Genomic DNA, 14463 nt, shown 5'->3' with positions numbered 1-14463 from the left:
TTATTTCCTCCAAACAAAGTAAAAGTAAGATGTGTGACTTTTAATTAAACCATCTGAATTTATGCTGTAGATAGAAGTTATTTTTTACCTTACTTAAAAATAAATAGCTGTAACTGAACTGAACTGAACTGAAACTCTGCCCTACGGCAACTTCTGTTGGCTGGGGCTTGGGAAAGTCAGCATAACTTGAGTCAAAGGTTTGAACACACCTTTTTTTATTCAATGGTTTTGTTTTTATCTATTTATTTCCTACATTGTAAATGAATAATGGTGTAATCCAGGGTATGAAGAAATGCATAAGAAATCATCAACTTAAAAGTGTTAAACAAACCAAACTACTCTACCAAATCTTACTCAAACATTTAGTTGGCTCTTATCTAACTTGTAGTTTCTGAGGCTGACAAAACTGATGAACTGTGAAACAGAAAAACTCTTGGTCTTCATTTCCTGGGGTGGTCCTGATGAGTGCCAGTTTAATCATAACGTCTTGAGGATACTTTCAAAGTTCTTGAAATGTTTTAGATTGACTGACCTTTTTTAAAGTTTTTTTTCCTTTATTAATTATAATTACGTAGCTATTCACTGTATACCAACTCTACCTCTTCACAACACAACTGATGCTCCCAAACACATTACAAAACAAGAAATCTGAGTAATTACCTTTTGACAGGTTCAGCACAGCTGTTAACTGAAAGCCATTCCATGTGACTCTACCTCTTAAAACTGACTTAGTTAAACATGTGCAAAGCTGCTAAGCAAGAGGGGCTACTTTGAAGAATCGGAAATATTAAAAATCCATTTTTGTTTAATAAATAATTTCATATGATTTTCTGCATAGTTTCCAAACTTTTCACTGGTACTGTATATTTTTTAGTTGTTTTTTTTTTAGATTCCACAAAAATGTCCTTATGAACCACCTAAAGCTATAAATCAGAGCATATATATAGTATAGTGTATAGTGTTTGATGTTTCTGAAAAATTAAAACACTGACTATCTTGAGGAGTTTGATGGAGACCTTGATGTAATATGATAAGCTACCCACCTCTTTCTTTTTTCTTTTCTTCTATCTATGTTGACTTTGCACTGGCAAAGAAAATGTATCTTAGTTTATACGCCCTGTTTGTCCTGTCTTTTTGTGTTCTTCCCTTTTCTTATCTTCTTGTAATTATATGGACTATAGGAATGCAACCATTACGTTAAAAAAATAAAGCTAAAGAAGACTCAACCTTTAGAAACCTCAGTGCTCAGAATGTATCCCTTTTTCCTGAAGAATAAACACACTTTATCTGCTTGTGCCTAAACTGTCTGGTACATATGGATCATATTCATCTGCAGACACCACTATTAGAAGCTTGCACTGTGCTGCAGTCTGTGACTCTCCAATAAAACAGCAATATTTATTATCTGACAATGACGTGAAGGAGCAGCAGCAGCAGCAGCAGCTGGGCCCAGGCCTAACTTAAACACATTCTGAGGGGAAAAAGATTGTGTTGGCCATCCATGAAATCCAAACTGAAAGGCGTTTTTCGTAGAGGACAAGATAAAAAGGTGATCTTAACTCGATAAATGCATCCCCGACGGTGTTCGCAGCACAAACAGCGCACTGGTTTGTAAACAAAGGACAGCGCAAGGATACAGCCACCGAACTAAGTGGACAGCAAAACATCCACAGACACAGTGCTTTATTCAGCGGGAGCTCCTATCACTGCTTCATAAATCTTCCATTTTGTTCTCGTTCTAAATGCATCTGTCTGATGCTGTCCATGGTGCTGAAGAAAGCCCTCCATGCATATTTAAAAGCAACCTTTCAGCAGCGTGGGACCAATGGCATGAAAGTATGCATTATTTGGACTCTCCAGAATGTTGCACATATATTGGTCAAGCGAAAGAAATGGCAGAAGAGGAAGAAAAAAAAAAAGAAAATTGTTCTGTTTACTTTAAGAGGGCGGTTGTTAGTAGAATTTTTTTTTTTTTTTTTACTTAAGTGTTAAAAAATAGGTCTCCTTAGAGGTGCATCCAAGCATTGGGCATATCATTCATAGACTGGTCATTTTGCTGTCCAATAATGTGCGTAAGTGACAATTTAAAATGATGCAAATTGATAATATAATAAATGTTAGTTGAAGAAAGCAGATGCTAGCTTTCACCTTGCCAGCACTGCTAACACTGTGTGATAAATGGGATGCAACATAGTGAGTGGCAATTGGGGAAAATAATGTTTTTAAACATGAAAGGCAGGAATCTTAAAGCTTAAATAAGACTGTGTATTCTACGGGAATTCCATCATTTTTGTATTAAATATGAACAAAAAGAAATGAAAAAGAAATGCATGATTTGTGTCATAACTGCAAATCAAAGAATACTTTCTTAAATAAAGTATAAGACAAAGGTAAACAGCAGCAACAAGGAGATAACATACCAGAGTAGATAAACAGTCCGGAGGTCAAACATAGCAGGGCAATATCAGAGGGCAGGCAAAAATGAAGGTCAGTAATACAAAAGCAAGGTCAAAACGAGAAATCCAAAACACAGGCAACAGAACAACGCGTTGTACCAGGATAAACCGTCACTACTCAGTTAAGGCTAAGTGAAACTGAGCCCCTTAAATAGCACCTAACACAGCTGATTGGAATTCTGGTGATTTACTTTCTGGAGGTGTAGTGTCATGTGATCGGGAACAGGTGCATATCACGCCTGGTGCTGAAAAGGGACCTGTCTACCTTGCACTTAGCTCTACCTGCAATCTTCTGTCACCGGACTACACTGCCCAGAACGCACCACAAAAGGACTACACTGTAGTTTACAACCTTTTTTTTCCATGTACTCTGCCGTTTTGCCTGCTCTACATTGCTGTTTGCCTGTGTTTTGACCCTGGACGTTTATGATATGTCATTTCCTGTTGGCTCCTGTTCACCGGTATTGACCCTGCTTGTCTTGACCACCCTTTGTATTGCCCCTTTTTACAATAATGCTGTTTTTACACATCCTGCCTGATCATGACAGTGTGATGTCAGTGTGTGGTGCATTCTGGTCATTGTAGTCCGGAGACTGGAGATTGCAGGCATAGCTGAGTGTGGGAGAGACAGGACTGCTTTCAGCACCAGGCGTGACGGTATGTTTTTAACTCAATTTTCTTCCCTAGCTTAGCTAAGCCAATGAACCCACCCCATCACTAAGACTCACCCTCACCATTATTTGCAATACTTCTGACACTATGAGAATGAAGACAAGCTCATGCCTTATCCAATACTTGTAAAGCCAACCACCGCCTCTTTTTTTTTGGTGCCTTGTTTGTACTTTCTGACCTTTCAGTTTGGCTCAAACCAAAGTAACAGGTGTAAAAGTGATTGCAAACCACGGTCTGGACCAAAGGACCAAAAAAAAGTGGTCTCAGTCTGGATCTACTGAACCAAGGTCTAGTTCCTCTGCAGTGTAAAAAGCACTTTTTTAGATGATTCAGACTTTTAGACCAATTACAGGAAGTTGAGTCAGTCTTTAAACAAACTAGAGGAAAAAAAGAACTGGTGCTGTGCTGAAAGCTGACTCTGCTTTGCTTTGAAGAGCATCACGCAGCAGTATGGACACAAACACTCAGACTGGGAATACATTTATTTACTGTATCAGTAGATTGACCCTTATTTATAAATAGATATAAAAGGATAATCTTTTACATTTACTCTGCTGCAGGGGAGTCAGATTCTGACAGAGAGCTAGAATATGTCACAACACCTGGCAAAGCAACTCCCCAAACTCATAACTAACATTCTAGAAACCAATTAATAGGCTATGACGTGTACGGAGACATGAAGACAGGATGTAGAAAAATTCTTTGGACCGTTCACTAAAGTGAAGTGTGAAACCAAAACCAACCGGAACAAATTTACACAATGTAAACACAAAAACCTTGATGTGGACTGTGGTTTTATGTAACACTTATTATAAAATGTGACCAGTATTTTTCCTAAGTAATTTTCTAACTTATTCTATCTAAACTCATTTTATCTGGACTGCAGTCTCGGCAACCTATGAAATAAAAATAAGCAGGACTATTTATCTGTGTAGAATCTCTTATCCATGTGGTAAAGGGGATATATATAATTATATATTTTTTTATTAGGCTGGTTTCAGTCATTTAAGAACATGGTGTATGTAACGGCTCTGGTTATGGTGGCCTCTTCCTATGGTGGCCTCTGTAACATTCGTCGAATGCTTGGTTCAGTTAAACAGAAGTGTGGGCAGTTCCCAGAATGTTCCAGAACAACAATTCCCCTGCACTCAGGTGACGGATGCCATTGTGCTGCTGTTCAATCACGCCTCTTCACACTCCCTTCTCTTCCATCTCTCTACACCTCTTCCTCTCCAACACACCGGGGTCAGCCTGCCACATTCCCATGTGTCCGCCTCTATCTGCAGTCAATTCAAGTATGGAAAAGTGCCCTTTTCCGCATGTGCTTCCCTGTCTACTCCACTTTAAAGCTTTCACAGGAACTGACCCTTAAAGCAATACCTGCGTAAAAAACACCAAAGGGTTTTTGGTCATATCATTCTGTTTGCTATCTAAATGATTTAGACAGCTAAATGGTACATTGAGCCGTCATTGTTCCCTATAGATAGGGAACAATAGATACAAATGGTATTTTAAACCATTAAGTCATCAGATTTGCATGTCTGGACTTGGGCTGGGTATCGAAATTCGATACCAAAAAGGCACTGACTGGAATGTCTCGATACTACAGAGTACTGAAAGGTCTAAACAAATTTGGTGCCTATTTTTAACACTTTGTATAAAACGCCCATAAATGCACAGAGAAATCTAATTTATTTTTGCCATCTAATGCTGATATTTCTCAAAAAGAACTCATAAAAACTGAAATGCATCCAGCAATATGCTTAGAGAAAATATTTGTAGTTTAACAGTTAATGTAAAGCTGTTGTTTTTGTTCTTAATAAAGCGCCACAAATAATCATTGTTTGTTTGTTCCAGTAAGATTGAAATGTAATGTAGTCTCTCATGAAGACAGTATGAGAATGAGATTACTCATGTCGGCTGTTAAACAAATACGTTTTGTGAGAATAATTATCGCTTTTTGTATTTTTTAGAAATTTAGAATTTAGAAAAAGGTATAGGAAAAAGTATCGCTTGGGTATCGGTATTGATAATTCAAAATATTGTACCAGTTCCAGTATCGAACATTTTTAAAAGATACCCAGCACCATCCGTTGTCCACCTTCACCTGGCGGAGAGCAGTTTATTTATGCGTGGACCGTTATATGTCTTTTCTATAGACTGTGTATAGCTGGACAGAGCATCATCTCTCAAAAGTGAAGCCACCACAGGTCAGGTGCCCCCTGATGTTTGGTTTCAGAAAGCTGTGTAACCCCACCCATCCCCATAGGTTTCAATTGCAAAACAGACATTTTTTTTCTAATATACTGTAATTCTACCTCCATTATTTAAATGCAACAGCTAGTGTAACTCTGCTTATATTGTCAAATTTTTATATCCCCACAGAATATGTTTTTTTTTAAACGTTATTCAGCTCTATTCAAAAAGGTGTGGATTTTGTAAAAGGGCTGGGTTACACCTAGCCTGGGTGGGACCAATGACTGTATGGGTAGGACCATAGACTGAGTGAGCTCTGTGGAGGCAGCCCTCAGGGGCGGGGTTATTTAAATGAGTAGGCTGTCTCTCCACAGTCTTTCTCCTTCCTCTGGTCTCTACTGGGTTTCAGGATTTTGGCTTCATTTTCATTGAATGAATGGGAACAGCGACACGGTGTCCATCTTTTTTACAGTCTCTGGTCTTTTCATTCTCAACCAAACTAACTTACATTTAGCTTTGTCTCTGTACATTGCATTTACACCTTTGTCAATTTCACTGTCTTAAATCACCTGTGTTGTTAAAAAATAATAAAATAACATTTGTTTAAAGATGCAATTACTGTTGTCCTGGTCCTTCCATCCACCACCACACATCTTATGTTACACCTCTTTACCCCTAGTTACATCTGAGGGGAATGTAACACCATGTAATGATTACTGGAGGTAAAGCTACCTGAGATGAGCAGAAAAAAAATATTTTTTCAAAGCAAGGTAACAATGTCAAGTTAGCCAGCTGATTCTTTTACCCAGTGCAATTTGACTTTTGTCTCGATAGATAACTTTTAATATACAGTACAGGCCAAAGGTTTGGACACACCTTCTCTTTTTCAATGCGTTTTCTTTATTTTCATGACTATTTACATTGTAGATTCTCACTGAAGGCATCAAAACTATGAATGAACACATGTGGAGTTTTGTACTTAACAAAAAAAGGTGAAATAAATAAAAATATATAGATATATTCTAGTTTATTCAAAATAGCCACCCTTTGCTCTGATTACTGCTTTGCACACTCTTGGCATTCTCTCAGTGAGCTTCATGAAGTGGTCACCTGAAATGGTTTTCCAACAGTCTTGAAGGAGTTCCCAGAGGTGTTTAGCACTTTTGGCTTTTTGCCTTCACTATTTGATCCAGCTCACCCCAAACCATCTGGATTGGGTTCAGGTCCGGTGACTGTGGAGGCCAGGTCATTTTTTGTTAAGTACATAAAACTCCACGTGTTCATTCATAGTTTTGATGCCTTCAGTGAGAATCTACAATGTAAATAGTCATGAAAATAAAGAAAATGCATTGAATGAGAAGGTGTGTCCAAACTTTTGGCCTGTACTGTTCCTATTGAACAGGTCAGCATAACACGACTATAGCTTCCTAATATTTGCCCCCACTGTGCCCCTATTTGGCAGGAGCCGCCGTTTTTGCTGAGAAGAGCTCTGCAAAACTGGATCTCCTTGACTCAAGGTCAGTGTGTTCTCTTGAATGTTCTTAAAATTGCTAAATGTTCCTGCCAGAAAATTAAGTGAGCACCCACAGATGGCTACTCCTTCATGGGCTCCAATCTGTCTAATGGTCTTCCTTTGATAGCCGTCTGCTGAGAGCGAAGCTTAGCGCTAAACAGTGTTGGGAAGTAACGGATTACATGTAACGGCGTTACGTAATCAGATTACAAATTATAAGTAACTGTAATCCGTTACAGTTACTGCTTCAGTAAGTGGTAATCAGATTACAGTTACTCTGCTAAAATAAAAGGGTTACATTGCGGTACTTTCCTATTTTTGCTCTTCCAATCCAACACTGACAAAACGCAAATAACATTTTGCGGTGAAATCGCTCTGATATGACAGGGAACTCTCTGCCCCTCCTCCCGTCTCGCTGCACACACACAGGGGGGAGGGGCAGCGGCTCTACGCTCACACAACGAGACGAAATTAACTGACATTTTGGTCAACGAATAAAAACGAGACGAAAATGTTTGGCAGGGACGAAATCCAATCAGAACTGATTTAGTTCTGTGAAAGGTAGGGACCAGTTAGGAAGAGATCCAATCACTGCTACTTTAGCGAAGGTGGAGTACCCGCCTCTCCTGCAGCAGCGCCGCGCGGAATTAAACTGTCGATACGGAGCTCGACTGGAAGTTAACTCGACAGAGTTCAGCAGGGAGAGAGGGAGAGAGAGAGAGAGAGAGAGGGGAGAGGCGATATATTTCTCCTTTGACGTCGCGAAAAACAAGATAACGTGTAAACCGCGTGGAGCGACTCCATTACCGGTAAAAACACCACTAATCTTACAGCTTCTGCAGACCAGAGTCACACAGATCTCCTCCATGCAGAGATCAGCGTTTTAATACTGATGTTATTTCATGAGCTGATGGTGTGTTTAACTCAGCAGTGCACTAAAACACAGAACTGATACAGAACTCACTCATTAAGATCAGATCATCTGTTTAGTCTCACAGTGGGAAAGATATAGCTAGTGTTAAATCAGCAGCAGGTCAGAAAGGAACTCAATAATATAACGAAAATAAAACAATAAAATAAGTGAATCTATGAACCCAAAAGTCTGTGTAAAGTTCCTTACAGCACTTTCTCATAAGTTTCTCACTTTAACTCATGAAGTCTCTCTGTACATCCTGAGAGCATCTCTACAGGACAGTGTGTGAATGTGTGTTCATTTATAGACTGTAGCTCCAGTAGGTGTGCTGGGTTAATGCTGGAGATGAAACTAGATCCTTTAAAAGTTTTTGCATCTACAGCTCTGTTCAAACTATAATTTAACTATTCAGATGTTTTATGACCTGATTTCTAGAGCAAAATTTTAAATGTAAAATATGTATAGTCACACACCTACAATAATAATAGTAATAATAATAATAATAATAATAATAATAATATATATTAAATCATATATAAATATATTTCACTTTCAAACATTAACAATATTACTCAAGTGGTTATTAAACGTTTCATTTTGTATACATGTAGAGTTAATAATTCAAGGGAACTGATGAAAAAGCATTTACATTTACACCCTTTACATTTTAGTCGACTAAATTTACTGTAATTTTAGTCGACTATATTCTTATGACATTAAGTCGACTAAAACTAAAAACATTTCAGATGACTAAATTGTGACTAAAACTAAATACTATTTTCGTCACAAGACTATTACTAAGACTAAATCACAATTTGTTGTCAAAATTACACTGGAGGCAAACCTGCAAATAGATAGCTTACAGTTGTTGTTACATTGTTTGGTTTTAAATGGTTTTATTATCAATTTATAGAAGTGTTTTATAAAATTGTTTGATGAAATGGTTTCATAAGTATTTTTATAGAGTGATTGAAAAGGCTGTTTTATTTGTTTATCTATTTGTTAACTGGAAAGAAAAATAAAAGAATAATATGCAATATGTGGTTGCTACATTCATTCAGGCTTAAAAAAATGACAATATTTAAAGTAATCCAAAGTAATCAGATTACGTTACTCACTTGAAGTAATGTAACTGATTACGTTACAAATTACATTTTGAGTGATGTAATCAGTAATTTGTAAGGGATTACATTTTAAAAGTAACCTTCCCAACACTGGCGCTAAAGAGACAGCCCAGGCGTCGTCTGCCTGTCTGAGAGAAGAGTCGGGGGCTTCGCTCCTCCAGCAGCTGGTAGAGGGTGGAGTGGGTGAAGAGAGGGTGCAGACAGTGTTATCTTTTCCACAGCAAGAGCGCTGACAGCCCCTCCTCTCGGCACCCTGACTGAGACGGAGCCGAGCATGTCCCTAACCCCCCAACAACTCCACCAATCTCCCCCCAGCCCTCACCACCCAACAAACCCCTCCCTCTTCTTCTTCTTCACTCTACATGACAGCAGGGACTGAGGAAGCAGCCATCCATTCCAGCACTGGAAAGCAAGAGCAGCACGCATTAGCCCTGCTATGAGCCTCACGGTGAAGGCATGCAAATGAGGTGACTCCTAATAGGTTTCAGCTTCATTCAGACCCTGCACAAAGTTTTTTTTTCTTGTACTGCAGAGTTTGCACTGTGCATAGCCTAGTTATATTTAGACAGTGCTGGAGCAGATATGGATGTTAATAAGCTGTGGCTTCCGTAATGTCTATAGGATGGTTGCAACTCCCATCAGACAACAGCTCAGAGAAAGTAAACACAGTGTTTTAAACAGCTGTCAAGCTGTTTGTGAGAAATGTTTAAGACAATTTTTAGGTACCCAACATTTTATACACTCATCTTGATCTTCAAAACAACAGTTGCACCCAGAAAGGTAGAGGTGGATTGTTATGCTACTTAAAAAGAATAACAGGAAGATTATAGAGAATAATAAATGGTTAGAAATACAGAATAAAAGAGGCAATATTTATTAAGCTGCACATACGGAAGTATAGCATATAGTGCATGTGTAACACATGTGCAACAAACATGTAAAAGGTCTAGAATTAAGTTATAGAAGTTCCTAATAGCACAATCTCAACAAGACAATACTTGTCCACATACTGCAGTCGTCTCATTGGCTTGTCTCGAAGACACAGATTGACACAATGGCATTGCCAGCTGCCACACCTATCCCCTTCTTTTAAAATGTGTAGGAAGCTATTTAGTGTGAAACTCCACTACTACTGCAGATTTTCAAGGAATATTCAAGCTGAATGAGATTTAGTTCAATTAATACACATTTTTCAAAAACAGTTATACTTATCATAGTATCCAAGAAATGCATCTCACCTAGGCTAGCCTAGACACTGGAATGTATCTAAAGTCTCTAGAGTGGGACATAGCTGTGTAAGTGATGGCAGAGCATGCAACCGTGACACTAGTCAGCAATATGAAGAGCTCAGAAAACAACAGGCCTGTATGGGAGAGTGTCTAGACAGAAGTCTTTACTAATGACAGAGAAAAGTTGGTCAGAACAAAAGTCAGAAAGACCCACTGTGCTAGCGTTTTGCAGATCAGACCAAAATGGAGCTTTTTAGTCAAAATGTTTAATTCAAACAGTGAAGCATGAGGGTGGCAGTATTTTGAGCAATCTTTTCCTCAGCGGGGACTGGGCTTCTTGTTAAAACTGAAGGATGGCTGGATGGTGCAAAATCTGTCTAAGTGACAAATCTGAACTTTCATGGGGGTTGAATAATGTTGCAATATTTTTTGCCTTCTTTCTCTCTCTCTCTCTCTCTCTCTCTCTCTCTTTCTCTCTCTCTTTCTCTCTCTCTTTCTCTTTCTCAATATTCCTGCTTGTTTCTCTAAAAGTCTATTGCAGCTGCTTCACCTCAACCATCACTGCACATTTACATAACACTGATATCTCACAAAAACCTCTCTAATATTCCTGACTTGGCAACTTCAGATACTAAAAAAAAGGTAAAAGAAACCATCTTGTCACGTGGTCCCTGTCTGTTCTCGTGTTTCTGTGTTTATTTACCTTTTCTGTGCCTGTCTCTGCTTGTGACTGTGAGTGTGTCTCCCACGTGATCCGTGTTCCTCAGTGTTTCTTGCCCTCACCTGTGTTCATTTGTAACTCCGCCCCTTAGCCCCAGGTGTTTTCTGTTTCCTGTGTGTGTTACACTATTTATAGTCTGTGCTCCCTTTCCCTCGTGTCGGTTCTTGTGCTTTGTTAGCCTGTTATGGTTGCGTCTCTGTTTCCCATATTTCTTGTTTTCAGTTTAGTTTCAGTTTATTTGTTTATTTTTGTCTTTTGTTATTTGTGTAATAAATTCACTCGCATTTGCATCCGCTCTCCTCGTCCTTCCTGCCCGCACCCTGACACATCTCTAACTTTTAAGTGGAAGTTATAATGAAAGATAATTTAAAAAATAAAGAGCATTTCTATTAATCCATTAATCATCAAAATTTGATATGATTAAAAAAAAAAACAACTTGCCAGATTTACATCATTAGCTGTAGGCCAAGAGCTTTACAAAAGAAGCCCACAAAAATACATCAAACAAACTTCAATGTTTTTTTTTGCATAAATCTGAAGATTCTATTTAAGCTGTTAAATACACTCTAAGAAATATAAGTACAGATTTGTACTTAAAAGAGTACAAAGCTTGTCGCTGGGGCTGTACCTTATATTAAGGTTCAAAAAAGTACCTTTCAGTGAAAGTCCTTTTTTGTACCCATGGTTTTTGTGCCAGTATAGATTATAAAGATTATAAACATTGTCATCAACTAAAAATGGCTCAAAAACTTGATGATACAAAATTGTCTGGCTTTCAAATAAAAAATGTGCAATTTAAATATATACTGTTCATTAGTACAGTGATGCAGAATACTGAATGTACCTTTTGGCTGGTTAAATGGTACAAATCTGTACTTATTGCTGTTAGAAATGACTTTGTACTTCAGAGGGAACATATCTGACCCTGTAATGACCAATATTGTACCTTTGAGGGTACAATTATAAAGAATGTACCTTCGAGTACAAAAAAGTACTCATATCGTACCTCTGTTTTTTAGAGTGTAGCAAACACAGCATGGGGATTGTGCTAAACTTTTGACCTGTCATAAATTACGTCTGATTTAGTCTACATGATCCTATCTGTAAGTGATTGAAACGACATTCTGAATGTCCTTTACAAGGTTATGGCATCACTAGGGAGTCCACTTTTGCACATTTATTAAAAAAAGTGTAGAAGAATTCTTGATTCTTTGAAACTCTCTCTTGTCTGAACAGATTTTTAGCAACACTGACAACAATACTGAAGGAAAAAAAAATTTAGAGTATAGAAAATCAAATAACACTCTAAATAAGAAAATACAGTGTGTTTTTTATACAATACCCGAAAGTAGATAAGAGCTAAATCAACAAATAAAAATAAGAAAATATAAGAGCTGATCATTTATTTATTAAGGAGGAAAATGATCTACCATTACATATTTCTTTTTAAGTGGCACAATTATGTAAACCTATGCTTTTAGTATCTGTAATTCATTTGTAGAGCCATAACTGTGGCTAAACACCTCTGGTAATAGGCCAAAACTGACACTACCACCACCATGTTTTAAAGTTTGGCTAAGGTTTTAATGCTGGGAAGCAGTGTTTTCTTTCTCAAAAAAAAGTAACACTTCCACTTTATACCAAAAATATATATAAATATATTTTTTGGTTTCATCTGTCCATAAAACTTTGTTCCTGTAGTTGTCTGTCTGGTCCATGTGAACTTTGAGAACCATGTAAGCAGTTTTCATCTTGCCACCCTGCCATGCACACCATTGTTGTTCAGTGTTCTCCTGCTGGTGGACTAATGAACATTATCCCTCCTGTTGTGTTCTGGGTCACATCGATCAGCTTTAATATTTGATCATCTAGAAAAAATAGTTAAAAGTATTTTTTCACTATGAAACTTATGCTTGCCTTACTTTGTGTAATTAACTTATAATATGAAACTGGTTTATCTGACATATTTGCAACCAGCCCCTGCAAAAACAAAATCTAAAACAAAATGGCAAAGTTTTATATAAATTGTGTTTTATATGTCGGTAATCAAAATTAATAAAGTAGTGAAACATGAGTGAATTATCCTAATTGAACCATTACCTGTTAGAGGTAAGGAACACTATTGCACTACTATTGATAGAATAATTAGCAATGGAGTTAGTAATGAAATATTCACACTGCTTTTGGTTCCAGACATCCTTTAGATGATTAAACATGCACTGGGAAAAAATTACCTGGGAACACCATTGCTGTTTTTGACAAATGATCATAACATGACGGTTATCAGTAGCCAATGTGGGAGAGGCCTTTAATTGCTTAGAAGTTACCTTGGATTCCTTAGTGGCTTTGCAAACTAACAAATGCCTTGTTTTTGGCTTGACCTTTGTTGGTCAACCAGTCCTGGGGAGGTTAATAATGGTTTAAATGTCCTCCATTTGTACACAATCTGTCTGAGTGTGGATTGGTAAAGTCAAAACTCTTTATAGATTGTTTTGTAACCCTTTCCACCCTTATAAAGATCATCTTCTTCTTCGTTAGCTTGGTATCAGAAATCTCCTTTATTTGTTCCATCTGACGTTGCTCCACCGACCCAGACCTGATTGTTTTCCTGCTTAATTAAAACAACACCTGACACTAATTTCACTTTCAAATTATCTGCTAAACTTAGATGTTCACATAATAGATTATTTTCCTCAATAAATTAGTGATAGAGTCTAATATCTTTTTTGTATTTGTTTGATTTGGTATTTGTATTTGTTTATCTACTAGAAGCACTATTGTAACTGTAACTGCTCTGCTCTGAAGAGTTTTCACATGGTCAGAAAGACTCCTGTGACCACTACGTCTGCCTGACGTTATCCGAGCGGCTTTGTTGAAGTAAATGAACATGACAGAAAGCCCACTCTCATTACTGAGTTTGCAGAATAGCTCCGGGCACCTCAAACGTTCATTTATTGAAATGTCATCTGGCTCAGAAGATTTGTGAGATGTTGACGGCTTGCAGCGACTCAAGATTCTAAACATGACAAACATTTCAATTAGTTATTGTTGGCTCTGGTGAACAAGCTCGTTTTTTCGCCCGCATAAATGAAAACCTGCGAAGCATCAGACACATTTCATTTTAGATTAAAACCCATCATAGCTGAACCTGCATTGCTATTATGTTAGTGACGTTTCATTAAGAGTAATGCCACTGTCAAAGCATGGGCTGTATGGATTTCAGCATCTTGGATCTGGAGGAAAGGTTAAATATTCTCTGTGTTGTCAGATTGTGAAAGCCAGCTATGCTGCCTTTGTCCGCCGTGACAGATCTGTGGGCTCTGTCTGAATTGTTAATGATGCTCTTTGCAACACTGAGTGAGGAGCCAGTGTGTGGCCGCGAGCCCGCCGCCCTCGGTTTTAACATGCGGCCTCTATAGAAATGATCGATATCAACGGGCTGCTCAGCGTAAATGTCAGCTGGAAAGCCCAGAGACAGCTCACAGACCATGCGGGCCGCTCTCATGATATGTGTTTGTGTGGAACATAGGCTGACAAAGGGATTTAGTAGAACATTAAATGGATGTCCATCATTCGCTGAGTGTGTGTGCGGTAGGCTGATGATGGGCAGTGACTTATGACATGAGACATTTCCTCTAT

The sequence above is a fragment of the Astyanax mexicanus genome, chromosome 1 (genome assembly GCF_023375975.1).
Source record: "Astyanax mexicanus isolate ESR-SI-001 chromosome 1, AstMex3_surface, whole genome shotgun sequence".
In the NCBI taxonomy this organism is placed as follows: Eukaryota; Metazoa; Chordata; class Actinopteri; order Characiformes; family Acestrorhamphidae; genus Astyanax; species Astyanax mexicanus.
Note: the sequence above shows the minus strand (reverse complement) of the source record.